Source organism: Molossus molossus, unplaced genomic scaffold, assembly GCF_014108415.1.
Source record: "Molossus molossus isolate mMolMol1 unplaced genomic scaffold, mMolMol1.p scaffold_m16_p_3, whole genome shotgun sequence".
NCBI lineage: Eukaryota > Metazoa > Chordata > Mammalia > Chiroptera > Molossidae > Molossus > Molossus molossus.
In genome coordinates, this window is record NW_023425366.1 from 87,808,784 (window position 1) to 87,828,811 (window position 20,028).

General features: G+C 38.3%; 1 pseudogene; it reads right to left on the minus strand.

Moving 5' to 3' along the window:
- Window positions 1–14,333: 14,333 nt before the first annotated feature.
- On the minus strand, window positions 14,334–15,865 carry LOC118642372 (annotated as a pseudogene).
- Between the last annotated feature and the right edge of the window lie 4,163 nt (window positions 15,866–20,028).

The window sequence follows — 20,028 nt, forward strand, 5'->3', positions numbered from 1 at the left end:
ACCAATGAATCCAACAAAATTAGAGCCTGACCTGTGGTGCACCAGGCATTGGAGAAAAACTAAACGATGACGTGGTTTCTGCCCTTCAGAGGTTATGTTTAAAATATAGTACTTTAATATTTAACACTCACGCACTTACATTTCAAAATCGTTAATATTTTTAAAAACTAGGCGTAAATACAGCCACGTAAGCATTATATCAGCTGAAGGCTTATCCTCTGGTAAAGGGTAATATACATCTTACATTTGTAACATTTTTGTTAAAAGTTGTAGCGTCAGTCTATTTTACATCATCACTGACTTTCTACCTATAAATATAGGTTTCAATGTTGTATTTCCCCTCCAAACGTGGTAGGGGATATTAGTGAATGCCTTTTACAGCTTTGAGGGGAAATGTTCCTTTTTAAATCTTTCCCCTTTGGCCAGACTTGTGTCTTGATGGCAGAAGGTTCAATTTAATAACTTTATAATAAAGATATATCTTGAGAGACACTAGCTGCCACAGACCAGACGACAGCCCCAGTCGCACCTGAAGCTTGGGGGCCCCTCTCGCACGGCCATGCACCCCTTGCAGCCCTCCTGACTGTGGAATTCCCAGGCTGTGGTGGTCACCTTCTCCTACCGGACTATGAGCTTCAAGTGCTAAGAAAAATATGAGAAAATTGGTGTTCAATTCTTTTTTTCTTGAATGAAGGAAGGAGGGAATACTATAGTGAGGAAGCGGAGGAATACCGGTCATGTAAGGCGGGGAGCGAGTGAGCTTTCCCCGCAGCATGCCCTTAACTCAGACCCTGAGACTGGAGAGCCCTGGACGACATCTAGCAATACCAACATTCTGGAATGCTTGGGAGACAGAGGAGGGTTATTATGCTAAACACATGTCTCTGTACTTGGCACTGAATTGGTTCCTTTGCGGTAATTAAAAGCATGTTTACGTAGGTCAGTATTGAATATAGTAAGAGAATGCAGTGTGCTGCCTGTGATCTTGGTAGTTTTGATAATGCTTTGAATATAAAAAATAAGTCAAGTCAAGTTGTAGAGAGGGTTTATTTTTTGCTAAACAAAAGAAAATCAGAACAAGGAATTATCTTCTTCAGATGCAAAGAGCAGTGGTAATTACCAGGAAGTCACAATTATGCTTTTCCTCTGCAAGTCTTCTGTGGCAGCGCAGCTGGAGGTGAACAGAAGGGCTTAGCTGTTCAAGGTCATCCAGTAGGGTGGGGGCACAGTCATGTCTGCACAACTCTCAATACTCTATAATTTTTTATTTTTTTTTTTCCTTTAACTTCAGATAGCGTGGGAAGGAGAAAGGGGGGAAGAGAGAGAGAGAAACATTGATGTGAGAGAGACACATCGACTGGTTGACACTCACACGACCCCAACTGGGGCAGGGACAAACTGCATCCAAGGTACATGCCCTTAGCGGAACTGAACCCAGGACTCACTGGTCTGCAGGCCAGCACTCTAACTGCTGAGCCAAACCGGCCAGGGCTATAATTTGTTCATTTTTTTAAAAGTTACATAAGCATGATATAAGTAAACAAATTGCAAACTGCTCAAAACCAGACCCTTGCCATTCTCCCTGGGTCTTGGCAAACAAAAATGCCATTCCTGAGGACTAAGGCAGCTGTCATTGTCATAACTTGCTGTTCTGATTCTTATATGCCTAAATAGTTCTTATTTTAATGTTTAATAGTTAATAATTGAACATGTTTTAATAGTTAGCAATGGCTTGGGCAGGGTAGAAAAAAATGGAGTCTTTGCTGTTGGAGAGGTTATATCTGTTGCCCTTTCTGACTGACCTGTCCACTCTTTATGGGGAGGAAACATTCTGTGCCAGGGATGAATCTAGTTCTGTACATACTCAGAAGACCCCTCTGAGAGTCTCCATGGCAACCTACCTGGCCTTCCTACCCACCTGTATAAGGGCTTTGATACCATAGTTCGTAGGAGAGCAGACAATGTCTTTGCCGTTTTCCACATTGGTCTTCTAAAACAAATCTTCTTATTAAATAGGACAGCTGCTTATCAAACCACTAAAATCCTTCTTTAGCGCCAGAACACTACTGAAACTTTTCTTAATCCAAATCACCAAAGTGTCTTTATTGCTGAATAATCAATGTCCTGTCCTTCAAATAGTCATCTTATATATACACACACACATATATACATATATATATACACACATATATACACACACACACATATATATATAAACATTTTAAAATATGTTTTTATTGATTTTTTAGAGAAAGAGAAACCTTGATGTGGGAGAGAAACATCGATCAGCTGCCTCCTGCATGCCTCCTACTGGGGATTGAGCCTGCAATCCAGACATGAGCCCTGACTGGGAATTGAACCAGGACCTCTCATTCCATGGGACAATGCTTAATCCACTGAGCCACACTGGCTGGGCAAAATTGTTCCCTTCTTGATTTCTAAGACTTTATTCATAATTCCTTCAGTTGTTTTCTTCTTTCTTACCTGAGTTTCCTTTTTTTTTTTTCTGCCAAGTGTATTAGCACTTCCAAGATTCGGTACTTGCCTCCCTACCTCTTATCTTGCATACTTTACCAGGATACTCCCTTACAGGCCCATGGCTTCAAGTTCATTTATAAGCTGAGGACTCCAAAACTGTCCTCCAGAATACTCTCTTAAAAGTTACAACTGTGTGTTTATCTTCTTATGATATAGCCACAGTTGCAACATAAACCCAAAATTCCAAAACAGAATTCAGTGTCCTCTCTAAAAACCTCTACTGTTATTTTTCTTTGAAACCTCTCACCCACACAACCCTGTGGACACATCTTTTAATAAGCCATGAGAATACCACTTGTATAGTTCCTTTATATGTAAAATAAGCATAACATTTGCCTTGCAGAATTGCTGTGAAGATGTATTTTAAAAAATAATTGTTATATAATTCATGTATTTAGACAAAATTAAGATTTCAGATGTCAAGTCATGTTAAAATATGGAGACAGAAAATAAGTTGACTAGTAGCATCTTTTGTAAGTTTATTTTCAATAATCATTAAGGAAACTTTTATATATGTAAAATGGAGGAAGTCTCTTAAAGATTAGACAAACAAGTAATAATAATACAGAAAAACCTGAAAGTTATCTAAATGTCCAAAAAACAAGTTTGATTAAGTAAACTATGGAATATATATTCATTGTCATATCAGGCATTATTAAAAGTGGTGGGGCAGCCAATGTGGCTCAGTGGTTGAGCATCAACCTATACACCAAGAGGTCACTGGTTCAATTCCTGGTCAGGGCACATGCCCAGGTCGTGGGCCTGATCCCCAGTGTGGGTCATGCAGGAGGCAGCCAGCTGGTGTTCTCTCTCATCGATGTTTCTATCTTTCTAAAAACCTATAAAGAAAAATAAATTAAAAAGTGGTGGGTCAATCTTCATAATTTAACATTATCACATAAGGAAATTGTAATATAGAATTACATATATTGTTTGGTTAAAGTATGCCTCAAAGAGTATTGAATAAAAATAAATGTCAAAATATGTATTGAAACTATATATGGAAGCTGGGCTAACTTTTAAAATACTATGTGTTTTAATTTTCTTTTATAATTTAGAAAATCAAATCAAAATGGTAAAGCAGCAGTCTCTGATCTAAAGAACAAAAACAATGTAAATATTTAAATAGGCTACAATATCTTGAGGTACTCACAACAAAAACCTTGTTTTGTTTTCTAAAATGACTTTTTACACAGGAGCCTGGAAGCATTTTGTATATTAAAAAAATGAGACACAAAAACAGCAAATGATTTCCCTTTCCTCATTGTCTAGGGAGGAGGCAATTTTTAAGTTAAATTTTAATGAAATAATTAGGAAGTGATCTTCAGTGGCTATTTTTCCATTGATGGCAAATCATGCTTGTTCAATAATATTAACTTTCCATAGGGTCTCGTTATTTGAGCAAAAAACAAAAGGGGATCATTTGAAATCAACTATGACCTTAAACTTGTCTGGTTTTGTTTTCTCTTGGAAATTCATGTTGACAGGTTTAAGAAGAACATTTATTCAGACTCTACAGGAAAATGCTTTATCTGTCTGTCAAACGGAATTGTGTGTTTTTCTACATCTGGGCAGCAGTAACCTGCAGCCCAGGTGCTCAAGTGTCTTATTTTTAACAGTGTTTACTCTGTTTATTCTCCCTGTATTTCTGTAGCAACCATATATTACCATTAAGTCATTTGTTGATGATTACGTTTGAAGCCTGCATCTATTATTTGAGAATCTTAGTGCAGAACTATAAGCATTTCCAGAATGAATAACTGAAGCTTTAATTTGGTGCTTATATAGCAAAGGATGCCCTAAATACCATGTGTTCGTACAGCATTTATGCTTGTCCTCTACCTCCTCTGAGCCGTTTCATCCTACAGATGCTGCAGGAGCCTATTCTCTCCTCTTGCTAAAATCAGTGGTGCTCCGACATCATATTTTGCAGATTTACTGCTCAGGATTAAATCTTTCTGAATGCTATTAACATTTATAAGGTGCTCACTTATGCTTTTTGAGTGTCTAGTATGTGGCCAAAATAGCACTGATAACAGATTATTCAAGCCATTCTCCATTTACTGGTGTTTATGTATCTATTTGCTTATTGTTTGTCTCCCTCCACAAACGTATAAACTCTGTGAGGTCAAGTATCTTTTTTGTTCACACGTGGATGTTTGACTGAATAAATTGATGAATAAACTATCTGATGTCAATCCTAAAGCTGAGTAGTAAATGGCCACATGATATGAGTGGAGAGGCTGAAAGGGTATGCTTCACGAAGGGGTAGCATAAACAACCAGGGGGAATGAGAAGGGGTATGGCACTTGGAAAAACTGCCGTCAGTTTGATATCGCTGGGGTGTGGAGGGTAAGGTGGGGAGGAGAGTACGTCATGGAGGGCTTTGTGTGCCATGCCAAGAAATGAACTTTATTCTGTAGTTCATTGGCGTCACCTTCTGCTATGTGGACCCAAATGGGCCCCTCAGAGAACTTTAGGATGCTAGGGGAAGTGAGGGCAAGCCTTGTGGGTGGGGCTTTATCCTCCCCACCCCATTTTTCTCCCATAACCCCAACCTAAAGTGACAACCAGAAATATATATATATATAAATATATATATATATATATATTTATATATATATATATATTTTATCCTCACCCGAGGACATTTTTCCATTTTTTGTTCAGGTACAGTGGGAGGGAGAGAGAGGAACAGATAGAGAGAGAGAGAAACATCGATGTGAAAGGAACACATCGAGTGGCTGCCACCCACACAACCGACCGGGGACAAACTGCAACCGAGGTACGCGCCCTTAGCGGGAACCGAACCCGGGTCTCTCAGGACCGCAGGCTGACGCTCTAACCGCTGAGCCAAACCGGCCAGGGCGACAACCAGAAATATTTTTATTTCCATAACATATTTTGAGTAATATTATTTAGGGTTTGGGTAATGGTTCTTTTTAGAAGTAGATAGAAAAATACTATTTTAATGGCGACAATGTAGTATTTGATGCAGGAGAATGGCATTGAAACCTTTGTATTTTTGTTAGATCACCCTAGAAGATCTTTAAGGATATTTTTTTCAGGCTTTTAAGGCAGGAAACAGAGTTAATCATGGTACAACCAATGTGGAAAACACAAGAGGCACAAATGGATTTTAGTGCAAAGATACGCAACATTTAAGGCCCCGTGGACCTTGAAGAGCTTCTGGAATATTCAGCAGTAGGTGTCCAACTAAAAGTGAGTTAGATGAATTGGAAGCTTGGAGAAATTTCTGAGCTAAAGATATAATAGGTTTGAGAGTCACTTAGGCCATAAAGGCCAAATTATAATACTAGATAAAAATCAACCAGTGGAAGATTACAAAGAAGCTCAATGGACCAAGGGTAGATCCTTGGCAATTTTTTTTTTTTTTTTTTTTTTTTTTTTAGAGACCAAGGTAAGATAAGGAACCCAGCAAGGAGATGAAGAAGAATTATAACCAATGTACAAAGAAAACTAGAGAGTTTGAGGACAAGGGAAGCCATGAGCATGTTGAAATTGAGAAAGAAGGACAGGGTAAAATGTAAAGTCTGGTGAGTTTATCAAATTCAGATTAAAAATTATTATAATTCATACATATTAATAGTAAAGTTATTACTTATGTATCATCTAAATTTGACTTTTCATCAGGCTTAGCAAAGAATCCTTCTCTCGCTCGCGCTTTTTTTTTTGCTTCTGGACTCAATCCATTTCCTTACACTAAAAACTTCATTTGGAGATTAGAGCTAATCCTTTTTTCTTCTATCTGGGTGTGAAGATATCATTAAAGCATCAATTATACACTAAAACAGCCTAGCATTAAATGTTGGCCCTTCAGCCAATGTTTAAAGGATGGCATTTAGGTTTTACAACATTTGTGGAAGAGTTGATATAAAAGACATGCCTTATAATTCAGCAGGTCTGGGAACCTAACAAGGATTCCTATGCAGGCATCTGTTAGAATATTCCCCTTGAAAAAATCTGCGTGGATGGTAGATATTTGCATTTGAAAGTGTACAGTAAGGTAAAATGTGTTATAAATTATGAATATAGAGACCAAGAATGATAGAGCAGTAATTTTCATAAATGTTTTTCAAATGCTCTTAAGCCCAGAATGAATGATGTGCATTGTTTTTCTCATGAAATCTAGAGGATGCTGTTGTTACAGTGATGTGCTGGATCGGGCTCAGAACAACTCGTAAAGGCCAATTGTGCACACCTTTTCTCAACTCCACGTCTAGCGATGCCGTGTTGATAGCTTGAAATTTGTCATGGTGGGAATATTTATCCCCATAAAACTTGGCAAAGAGCACAGAGCAGGGCTTTTTTTGTTTTTGTTTTTCATTTTTTTCTATACAATTGATTGTTAAAAGTTACCAGCACATCACTGGAGTTGCAATAGTGACAGAAGAAACAGATAAATGCAATTGACATTCACCTACTCCTTTTGGGGGGCTCTTTAGAATGCCAGAGTACAGCCTTGGCCGGGTTGATTCAGCAGTTGGAGCGTTGGCCAGTGGACCAGAGAGACCCGGGTTCGGTTCCCGCTGGGGGCATGTGCCTTGGTTGCAGTTTGACCCCGGCCCTGGTTGGGGCCATGTGGGTGGCAACCAGTCGATGTGTCTCTCTCACATAAATGTTTCCCTCTCTCTTCCTCCCTCTCTTCCTCTGCTCTGTCTGAAGATAAATGCAAAAATGTCCCCTGGTGAGGATTAAAAAAAAAAAAAAATTAGAATGCTGGAGTACACTGGAACACAGCTGCATAGGGCACGATATATATTCTTAATTTCTACAGCAAGGCAATGACGGTAATGAAAGCACAGTATGCTGTGAATGGTTAGACCCAATTCTGTTTGACTAGCCAGCCTTTCAAAGTATTGCATCATATTAACGCATACAGGTTCATAATCACATTTGATCCCACCATTCCACTAAAATGTTCTTTTCATTACAGAACATGTGCTAAATTTCTGCCTGTATTACTGAACATTATTGAAGTTTGTCATCCACCAGCTCAATAAGGTCTATAATCATGAGCAATATTAGACCTATGCTCAATTCTCACAAATTGTCTTCCCAGTAACTTTGTAATTATGCAACCTGGAAGAATTTATAGCTTTCTAACTGTTATTCCACAGAACCTTTCTGGAACATCCAATCTTATTACCCAGTCTTCTCACAGTTTTTCTGAACTATTTAGAAGTCCTTTTTTCAAATCAAGAATTGTTTTCTTTCTCCCTTTTTATTTTACAGTGTTTGCAATGTGTCCTTTGGTTTAAAAAAATAAGGAGTCCTTTACCAAGTAAAGTGTTTTTACTATTGTTTGAAAACATTAAAATATACTTAACAGTTACATTTATTTTATTTCGGTTATATCATTTTTAATTTAAAGTTATATTTGTATGTGTAGGGGGATAGATTCTACTAATTCACTAATAAGACAGTCTGATTGCTTTTTATTTCTCAGTTTCCTCTTGATTTATTTACTTTTCAAGTTTCTTCTTTATATTTAGAGTTTCCTTGTGAACCTCTGAGTATGTGTAGCTACTAAATGGAACACTTTCAATTATTCAGAAAGATTTCATTTTCCTCTTAAACCATCTGTGTCTCAGTTTCCCCATTTATAAACATACTCATATTTTTAAAATGTTAAATGTTTGAGTTTGAAATATTTCACGCACATGTATACTGGTCCTTAGAACACTAATTAAGCTCTTACTTGGAAAATTTGTATTTTAAATATTGGTTATTTGAGGAAACTAGGAATTTTTCTCAAAGCAACTATTTTCTGACTATTATTTTGTGACTAAGTCATAGAAATCTCAAGTTTTTTAATGTTATAAATTTTATAAAAGTAATTATTTAGTGGTAAGGCTTGGGTTTATAACTCCTTCTTTCCTCTAATAGCATTTCAAATCTCCTAGTTTCTTAATAATTGTGTTTACTTAGATTCTGAGACACATGCAAGGAAAAAAATAAGGATAAAGACATCTCTACACGTTGAAGATAAAAAATTAACATGCATTGCATTTTAATATTAATCTACTTTTATGCTGTAAAAACCCAAGCTATCCTTGTCTATACCCACTAATTATATAGGGCATAATGCAGAGCTTCATGATTTAAAGCCGTTTAGAAAAAGACGAGTAGACAGTATAACAATAGATAGAAACATTAGTGATTTTTTTTTTATTTCCTTTGAAATTTAAAAATTTTAAATGATTAAAACACATACAACTGAATGCCTGAACCAAATTGGGATGGCTTAAATAAGGAAGTGCATGAAAGTCATGTTTTTTTATGGCCTATGATGTTTCCATGCTTCCATCTCTAAAGATAAATCTTACTTTAGAAATATTTAGTTTAATTAAGCAATTTTGAATACCTAGGATAAATCTAGTGTGTGTGTGTGCATTTAAGTTTGATCTTCAGGATATCTAGGCAAATAATGTTATTTTATGTACTTATACTAACTCAGTACTGATGTTGGACAGTATGTTCTAATAAATTTTAAAAAATAACTATTGGAGCCCTGACTGGCATAGCTCAGTCAGTTAAGCATTGCCCCGTGCACCAAAAGGTCATGAGTTTGATTCCCAGTCAGCCCACATACCCAGGTTGTGGATTTCATCCCAAGTCAGGGTGAGAATAGATTGCTGTTTCTCTCTCGCATCATTGTTTTTCTCTCTCTTTATCTCTCTTGCCTCTCTTCCTCGCTCTAAAATAAAAAATATGACTAGTGATTATTACTCTCAAAATAATGCAATGTCATTGAATACTTTGGGGGCATAGATCTTTACTTTTTATCTAAGATGCTGTGTCCATTTGAGCATGAGCAGAAACTGTGCCCTGATGCATATTCTTTCTCTTGTGAGAACAGGAATAGTGGTCTATTCTCTGGATATTTTATGTAGTCATATGATATCTGTCAAGCTTCTCCTCCGTAAAGTTATAATTTTTCTGCTTGGAATTAATAAAACTTCCAATTCACCTTATTTGTTCTTTATGGCTTTTGTATTTTGTGCCCTGATTAAAAAGACCACTTTCATTTGAAGTATAAGGAAGTTAACAGAGACCTTCTGGAAATTTTTGTGTTCATATTATTTACATTTGCATTTTTTATTGGAAAAGACCCAACTTTTTCTACTGTACTACACTACACCTTTATCATAAATCAATTGACTAAGTGTGTGGGTCTGTTCTGGCTTCTCTATTCTATTCCTTTGGTCTATTTTGTATCCTTATGTTATCCGTGGGATGCCCTCTGTGTCCCCATCTGTTTCTGGTGAAAGGGGAGTGCTTCCAATGTCACAAGGAAAGGAATTTTCTGAGACTCTCCTGGGAAGATGAGTGATCTTTATTTCTGTGGTTTTCCAGGGTCCCACTTCCCTCCGTCCTGCTATGGAAGAAGTCCGATCTTGTTTTCATCAGGGCTAGAATTAAGCCACTGCCCAGTCTCTGCTCCATATTCAAGTACAGTGCAGTCCAGCATTTGGCTAGCTTAGCTTGTGTTCCCAGCGACAGTCCATGGCGTGTGGGGTGGCCACGGCTGCTTAAGGCTGCATGACGGGTGAGAAAGCCAGAGCACTAGAGCGGTACAGAGAGAGAACTCTTTGTCTGCGATTTATAACAAAGAGCTTAACTAATTAACCCTTCAGGATTTCTCATGCTTGCAGTGGTTCTACCCCCCTAGCCAGTTATCTTCTTCCCAGATTAGACCGACAGACAAGCACCTTCCCTATGTCACCCCAGCTTCATGAGCACATGTCATCTTCCCCTTTGTTGGATCCCTTTCCCCAGTGATCTGCAGGGAATGGACCTGTAGTTCCCTGGGGAGTGTGAAGTTTAGCTTCCTTGTGATGCTGCCCAGATGACCATGCTTATAATGTCTGGCTTCCCCTTTGCTCTTTTCCATTTATTAATATTAATAACTGGCAAATTAAAATAACACTTATACCAATTCCACAGTGTTTTAATTATTACAGTTCTCTAAAATGTGTTGCTATATAGTAGAGCAATCCTCAGCTTCTATTCTTCTCTTGCCTTGACTATTCTTAACCTTTTTCATTTCTATATAAATTTAGAAATCAGATTTATTTTTTCTTCAGAAAAAGATATCTGGGATTTGGGGGCAATTTCCTTCAACATATAGGTCAAGTTGAGGAAAATTGACATTTTTAATATCTGAATCTAAAACATACATAATCCCTCCATATATTTAATTGTTCTTTAGTTTCATTAAATATTGTGCAATATTCTATATAGATGGCTTGATCCTTCCATATATGCTACAGTATGCTGCTAATATGAATGGTATATATTATTTATTAATACTATTTATTATAAATACAATTATTTTGTTTGTTAATACATCAGGGATTTTGCTACATACAGTTATTAATTCTAATGATTTTTATGTAGATTCTTTCATATTTTTATATATACTATCACATCATCTGTGAATAATGGGTTTTCTTTTTCACCCTCCCTATAACTTTTATTTCTTCAGTTATTCCAAAGGTTTGGGTCCTTAGGACGATGTTGAATGGCAGTGGTGATAGCAAATATTTTGTCTTCTTTCCTTTCCGATCTCAGAGGGAAAGTTTTCAGAATTCACCATTAAGGTTAATATATTCTGTGGAGTTTTTGTATATACTTATTAGATTTAGAATTCCCTTCTCTTTTTTTTTTCTGAAGGGTTTTTGTTTGTAATTGTAAACTAGTGTTCTTCCCCTCATATTAACATTTGTCTGTTATTTTTTCATTCATTTATTTACATTTAGTTTGCCAATCACTGTGTTTTAATGCATTTCTTTTGAACACATAAGGTTTGATTGTTTTTAATACAGTGCATGAATTTTTAACCAATGAATGAATTTACATTTATTGATACCTTGCATATATTAGTTTGCGATTCTGTTGTTTTCTGCTACTTTTAATGCTTCTTCAACTTTCAAGATTTTTATATTTTTGTTTTATTTGTTTCATGTCTGTCTTTTATAGTTTAGGGGTGTATGTGTATGTGTGTGTGTGTCTATTTTCCTTCAGGTGTTTAGAAAGTTTATAATATGGGGGTATTTTAGCTGTTATATTAAAAACTTTTAATACTGTGCATAGTATCCTTAGTTAAGATCCTTTATTTTTTAATGCTGGCTACCACTTGAACACTAAATTTTTTAGTTATTTTCTTATTTAAAATTTTTGTAGTTTCCTCTTATAATTGGACAAAATAGATGGAAACCACACTTTCTTGATTTATTCATATATTTAGTGTCTTTTGGTGTTCTTCAGAGTTATTTTTAATCTTCACTGGAGGATATTTTTTTCCATTCATCTTCAGATGGAATGGGAGGAAGGTAGGGAGGGACACAGAGAGAGAGAGAGAAACATCAATGTGAGAGAAACACATCGACTGGTTGGTTGACTCCTGCATGACCCTGGACATAACTCTAACCAGAGCTGGGGTCCGAACTGCAACCGAGGTACGTGTCCTTGACCAGAATCAAACTGTGATTCTTTGGTCCAAGGGCTGACACTCTAACTACTGAGCCAAACTGGCAAGGGCCTTCTTTAGAGAAAGTTTTAAAAAAAGAAAGTGAATGCATCTAAACTACTTTCCATCTGTTTAGTTTCCTTTTGATGCCATAAACAAATTATCACAAATTTAGTGAATTGCAACAATGCAAATTTATCTTACAAATCTGGAGTCTAGAAGTCCAAAATCAGTCTCCCTGAGCTAAATGGAAAGTGTCCACAAAGCTGGTTCCCACTGGGCTCTAGAACAGATTTAATTTCATTGCCTTTTTCAGGTTCTAGAGGCTGCCCACATTCCTTAGCTCAGGACCTAATCAGCAATTGCATCACTCCAAACTTTGCTTCTGTCATTGCATGGCCTTCTGTGACATTACCTTTCTCTTATAAGGACCCTTGTGATTACACTGAACCCACCTGGATAATCCATGGAATTTCTCTAGTCTCAAGATACTGAATGGAATCACATATGCAAACCCCCTGTTCAGCCTATTGCATATAAGATAACAGATTTGCAGGTTCCTAGGTTTAGAACATAGACATCTTTGGGACAGAAGGGGATTGTATAGTCTACCATACCATCTTTCTTTTTCTCTTCCCTTACTATTTTTCTTTTCAAGTATTTTTATATAATTTTCAAACATGTAACCTTCACTACCTGTCTCCACCCCCCTTCCCTCTGGTAGCCAACATACTGTTGTCTGTCTATGAATTTCAGTTTTATATCCCACATATGAGTGAAATCATATGGTTCATGACTTTTTCTGTCTGACTTACTTTGCTGAATATGATATTCTCAAGATCCAGCCATGTTGTCACAAATGGCTGTATTTAATTTTTTCTTATGGATGAATAGCATTTTATGGTATATATGTACCTATGTACCGTATCATCTTTATCCAACCATCTATCGAAGGATACTTTGGTTGTTTCCATATCTTGGCCACCGTGAAAATTGCTGGGTGTTTGAAATGTTTCTGCTTTTTCTCTCTGCTTTCTTAGCAGTTGAAAGCCAAAACCAAAATTGTCAACTGTGTTTCCTTTTCTGAAGTCTTTGATCCTTTGATTTGCCTCCATGCTTTCTCATTATGCTCTTTCCAGCTGTGGATTTTTAGTTGGATTTTTTAGGATGTAAAATCTTCTCCCCTCCCTGTGCTTCTCATTAGGCTGTTGGGAGTAGCATGGGGCTAAACCAAGTGATACCCTGTAAATTATTTTTCAAAGCCTTTGCTTTCTCTGAGTACCAGCTCTTGGTTTGATAGTTTCTGCTTTCTGAGAGTTTTTTGTTTGTCGATTAGTAGGTTTTGTTTTGTTTTGTTTTTAACTTATTTGCAGTCACATCTCATATTTTTAGGTTTGGAGGCAGTAATTTTTTGTTTTGAGACTTGTTTTACTTAGAGTGGAAATGTATGCAAGGAACAAAGTCAACACAAAGTAACAAACAAAGAGTAGCAAGAAAAGCAGTTAACTCAACCTGCCAGTTGAGCAGTTCATCCTTGCAGCCCGCCAATTCCATCTGTCCTGCCGCATCCATCTGTCCGTCCTACACACTGAAGTGGAGGAGCAAACTTATCAGGCAGCTGCTAACAGGAAATGGGCAGCTGTCATCACTAGCTCCTCCTCAACTTTAACCAGACAAAGTAAATCATTCCATAGGCTGAAAACAAACAACAAAAACCAAACCAGGTTGTTTCATTTATCCAAATGAAATCCACACTATAAAGGTCCTGTGGGATTCCACACTTTTCAGAGTAGAAATGGAGTGATCTGAAATGTCAAAGACCCCATTATTTTGTAAAGAAAGAAAGTACGACCTCAAAATATTCTAATTCCACATGTGAACAATAAAATACTGTCTCATCCGCCAGCCCTGCAGGTCCTCCGAGGGTGGCAGGGGTGATTCCGGTGCTGTCCCCTGGAGGAGGGCTGTCCTGGCCTATCGGTTCCTACCAGGCCCACCAGCTCCTACCAGGCCCACCTGCTCCTACCAGGCCCACCCTCACTTGGAAGGGCAGAGGGTCTTTGCTTCAGGTTAAAAGATGAGTGCAGGGCAGGCAGACACTGTCCGAACCAGGCTTTGTTATGTGGTTTTAAAGTTCAGGTGTGACTTGTCTTTAAGGAGTCTTAAGGCCATCTGGGTTTTGTGTTTCAGTGCTGACATGAAGTCTAACTTCAGGGTCCTCTGCCCACTGAGAGAACGCGCTCTGGCAGTGAAGTGGGGCCACAGAGATGACAGTAAAGAAGAGAAACTCTCCCAGCCACTAGTTCTGGACGCCCTTTTTCCTCATGGTTGCCATTGGAGTGTCCATGCTCAGGGCAATGATGATGCTCTCGCTGTCTTTGGTGTTGACCTGCTTCAGCTCCGGCTGCTCCAACTGGGCAGGAAGGCCGATGCTGGTGTGTGTGTCCCCAGGACCCCAATATGTGCAGAGGACTTGCTGTGGTGGTGTTCACCTGGTGGTGCACTGTGACGGGGATTGGCACCATGTGAGTCCCGGTTTGTGTTACAGCTTTTATTGGTAGCTGGTGCTGACCTAGAGGTGCCTGTTGTACGATGTTGACTGGGCAGAGGTGGTCTGTGCCATCTGAATGACCCAACTGGCATCACCCAGGGCGGTCTGGCTCATCGCAGGAGTAAGTTTCACTTTCACTTCTCGGTGATCACAATTCTCCTGGCTCAGCCTTAGGGGGCGCTAACACTGCCACCTGCGTGACCACGGCCTGCCCCTTGACCGTGTACCTGTTCACTGGGGCCAGTCCAGCCACACTGGTGACGGACACTGCTGGGAGGTTGAGTTCAGGGGGCCAGCGAGAGTGCAGGTGATGGGTTTATTGTCAGGAGCAGCCAACGCTGCACAGCAATTAAAATGGTGCTCCTGGGCAAACCGGACCTCCTGGATGACAACCAGTTTGGGCTGTGAGGTGCCAGGCTCGGGCTCCAGGGGACCGGGCAAACCGCTAAGCCATCTTCCCCTGAAAGCCTGCTCTCTTTATTTACTTTCAGAGGCCAGGGTCTATCCTCCAGAATGAGCCTTTGCCTGGTTCTTCCTGGGAACGTGATACTTTGATGAAGTAATGAGTCAGAGAGAGATGGTGGCGAATGGAATTCTGCCGGCCCTTGTCGCAGTCATATAGAATGGATACTTTTTAATGATGTGTGCATAAATTACATTTAGGGCGAGCTGTGTATCAGGATCCATTGTAGTCGCTTGTACGATTAATCATGCATAGAAATAAGGTAGTTTTGAGTCATCATTTGGGCTATCTCCACCTGAAGCTTCCTTTTCATTTTCTGACTGTGAGCCATTAAATTGTCAAATGGTCTCACATGGCTTATTTTGTACCTCGACGATCCTGCTCCCAGGGGGGCTGGGTGGGCAGGAGTTTGCAGCACTGATGGTTCACGGGCGGGAGGCAGGCTGCTGATACGGTGGGCATGGTGTCTGGAATATTATTGGTCAGGGGCGAGATGTGGTCCTGCACTGGCTTCACCAGGAACTTGGCTTCTGCCTCTTCTCACTGGTCTGCAGTGAACATTGTCTTGATGTTTGTGCTCCGGTCCGGAACGTGCACATGCGCGGCAGCTGCCGCAGCGGTGACCCACGCCTCTGAACATGCCGTCCACGCAAAGGCAGTGCAGTTAGAAGTTGCCACCAGCGGGCTGCATCAAGGGCTCGGGGGCCACCGGCCAAGGTGAAGATCTCCAGGTGGTGCCCCAAATGAAACTAGCGTGGTTTGTGCTCACTGAGCCTTGAGACGAGCTGTGGCCGATGGCCACTGAGGGCTTCTTCATTACTTACTTGAACCTGGGCCTCTGCAATAGACCTGAGCAGACCAGTACCTTCTGCCACCACCTCCAATGAGCTGAGGCCCAGTGAGGCCAATGGTTGTGAGCAGTGGCCACATTTTAAGATTTAACATCATTCTATTACTTTTGGTATTTTGTATTTGGATTTATTCATTCTTTTCTACATGTAGTTGTTCTTCTATTCAATTATGTTACTTTTTTGTTCCTTTGGACCATTTCCATATAGTGTTCAATACAGAAATATGTTGGTGAACATGGTTTTCCCGGGAACCAGGAAGCCACAATTAGGATGGACACTGGCAAAAAGGTAAAGTCAGTGAGGCAAATGCGGTCTGCATCTACACCCTTGTCCTGTTCTAGTTAGGTATGATTTGAACCTGGGAAATAGTTCTCTTCTGAAGTTATAACTGATTTTCTGTGATGTGCCCCCAAGGCTCTGAGGAAAATAAGGAATTTCGGGTCACAACAGGCATTCTGTAATACTATTTGGTGAAGCATATCAAAATAGGACTTCTTGAGCCAACTGGGAGGTACATCTAGAGCCTCCCAATTTTCTTGACTATTTTTCCTTAACTTCTTACTATTTACTTATGACTAATTTTTTTCACGAGACGCTGGATTAATGATTTGCATCCTTCATTGTATATTGAAATCGCCTGGGATTTAAAAAAAAATTATATTTATTGATTGATTTTAGAGGGAGGGGAAGGGAGAGGGAGAGAGAGATAGAAATATCAATGACAGGGAACATTGTTTGGCTGCCTCCTACATGACCCCCACTGGGTATTGGGTCCACAACCTGGGAATGTGCCCTGGCTGGAAATCAAACTGGCAACCTCTTGGTGCATGGGTGGACGCTCAACCACGCCACACCAGCCAGACTCATCTGGGACTTTTAGAAAACAGTAGTTGTCTAGGTCCTAGTGCCAGACATTTGGTTTCAATTTGGGGTGCAACTCTGATAGTGGTATTTTTTTAAAAGCTTCTGGAGGTGCTTAATTTGCAGCCATAGTTGAAAGCCATTGTGATAGAAGAATTAACCAGGGAGAATACCCATATTCAGGACTGATAGTAAGGGAATACTGGCTTAATACTACTGTAATTCAGAATAAATGAAAGTAAATTATTTTCATTTCACCTGGAGCCACAGAAAAAATTATTTTGAGTTAAACTATTGTCCAACATAGTTATTGAATAAAAGCACCTTTCTTCTGAGGAATAAAAGCAATCTTTCCTTTAAAATTTGGTTGGAAAATATTAAAATCTTTCTTTTACAGTCACTCCTCTTGAAGTAATTTCCTCTATCACTTGTCAAAAGAGTAATTTCTTCATTGACTCTTGAAGAGAAAGCTTGCTTTCAGATTTACTTGAAATTTGCAATCATTATGGAGAAAAAGAGTTCACAGTTAAATGTATATTGGACAATCCCAAGTATTTTTTCAAAAAGGAAACCAAAACCCATATAGATTTATGCTCAGAGATTGGCCATATGTGTGGTGCTAGGGAGCTATCTGTAGTTTACATTTACCAGTTAACCTACTGTGTTACTAGAAAATATTTTAGGCATGCTCTATACATTCAAGATTTTTAAAATATATTTTTATTGATTTTTAGAGAGAGAGGAAGGGAGAAGGAGAAAGAGATTAAAAACATTGACGTGAGAGAGAACCTTCCATTGGCCGCCTCCTGCATGCCTCCTCACTGGGTATTGAGCCCGCAACCGGGGCATGTGCTCTGGCTGGGAATCAAACGGGCAACCTCTTGGTGCATGGGTCAACCCTCAACCACTGAGCCACACCAGTGGGGCAGTTTTTTTGTTTTTTTTAATTAATCTGATCCATAAATTAAGCATCCCAACCTTTACTCTGTTGAGAATCAATGCCATTTAGAATAGAGCAAAATATGTAAGCTGAAATTTTAGTGAGGTTCTCTCTAAAGTGGGTAGCCTTATCTCTTAGAAAATACTCCAGTCTTGCCCTGGCTGGTTTAGCTCAGTGGTTAGAGTACTGTCCCGCAGACCAATGAGTCAGGGGTTTGATTCTGGTCAAGGGCATGCACCACGGTTGCGATTCGTCCCTGGCCCTGGTTGGGGTCATGTGGGAGGCAGCCACTCGATGTGTCCCTTTCATGTTGATGTTTCTCCTTCGCTCTCTCTCTCTCCTCCCCACTATATCTGAACAAAAATGGAAAAATGTCCTCAGGTGAGGATAAAAAAAGAAAAGAAAATACTCCAGTCTTTCAGATCAGTGATTCTGAAAATGTCATAAGACTGTCAGAGGGAGAGGAGCAGTAGCGCGTGTTACCTAAAAGAAAGCTGCCCTCCTGACCAGCCAGATCCACAATGGATACCTGTAGATACACAATCTGATGTTAAATTGATAGGTAATAATGAGCCAAGAAATAGAGGAACATGTACATATAGCACCAGGTGCTTCTTGGAACCTAGGAATTTATTCTGTTTTACAAAAAAGAAGGAAGGAAGGGAGGAAGAAGGAAGGATTTAGTTTATCAAACATTCCTAAAATTATATTTGTAATTCAAATTACCCCATGGATAATTAGGAGTTACAAAAATATAGATATTATAGGTATTTTTAGTTTCAAGAAATGAAAAAAAATCTACTTTGAAATAATCTATTTATCACATTCTAAGAATTACTTTTTTTAGAAATGTAAAAAATTAAGCTATTTCTCATCAGTTCATGTTTTCAATATTTTATCCAATAATTTAAAAATGTGAATGATCCCTATACTATCAAATCTCTGTGTGGGATATCTTTGGTAAATGTGTTATCAAGTGAATAAAATTTTAGTATAGATAGAATCATTAAATGACAATCAATATTGTTTGCCTTAAGAAAGAAAAATGTTTAAAAAGAAAAATAGGTAGTTTCTCTCACATATTTTAAATCAATCATGTACGTTTCATATGTTCAGACAGGAGTGAAGCTGACACTTCTAAAACAGCAAGATAGAATAATATTAACCTTCTTGGGCCAAATACGGTGATTCTCTCCCAAGAACATATTTGTCTTAGTTTCAGAAAACTAATGCTGAAGTATCTTGCACTGCTTTCTTTCCATGTAAATTCATTCTTTCATGCATTCATTCACTCTCCTAACATTTTATGATTGTCTAGATATACCAGAGGCTTTAGTAGTGAACTAAAAACTATCTGTCAGTGTGGTGAACATGGAATAATGAGAGAAATAAAGACACAAACGTTTAATCTAAAATTTTAAGGCTATGAGAGAAGATTATAAACTATGAAAATGTGGAAGACCTCTAAAGTCGTAATCTGGGAAAGCTTATAGAAGGAAGTGATATTTGACCTCAGATCTGAGAATTAAAGAGGCATGTATTTCAAAGGTTGCATGCCAGGCAGATAAATGGGATGTGATAAATGTTTACGGTAGAACGGAACACACATGTGGCTGGTGGGCAGAGAGTAGGGAAAGAAGTACTGGAGACTATGAAATAATGTGCAGTAATCTGGAAATGTCAGAATGAAAATTTATTTTTATATAAGGAAGTGATAGAAATGGAATCAGAGAGTGAGATTTTGTTGTCAGCATGGCTTAAATTTAATTTTATAAATTTACAGCTTAAATAGTTTTTATTTACCCCTATTTTAAAAAGTCTAGTATTTCTGTTGTATGTGCCAAGTGACAGTAGTATGCCAAAACCTTAGCCACACAGATCACATAGTAAGATTTAACTATAGATACATGTAACAACATTTTTCTCTTTAAAAACATTTAGAATACATTTACCTATGTATTATAGCTAAATCATTGCTAAACACATTTTCACAGAAAACAGAACATTATTAAAGATTTAAATTAGAAACTTCATATGATAGTCTTTGTATTATTGTCAAACATATTCTATTTTACCATTAAAATATAATTGTTGTTGTGCTTTTTTTTACATATTACATGACTCATCTTGTTTATAGTAATTAGAAAACAACATGTTCTAAGAGTGTATTAGCTTCCTGTTTAATTGCCAAAACCTCTTCCCGCACTCCCTCATTATAACATAAACACTGAAAACACCTCCTATTGATGTTATCTTATATAATTTATAGTCTCCAGGATAAACTATTATTTTTTTCAACCAATTATTAAAATTGCTGAATTAAAAACT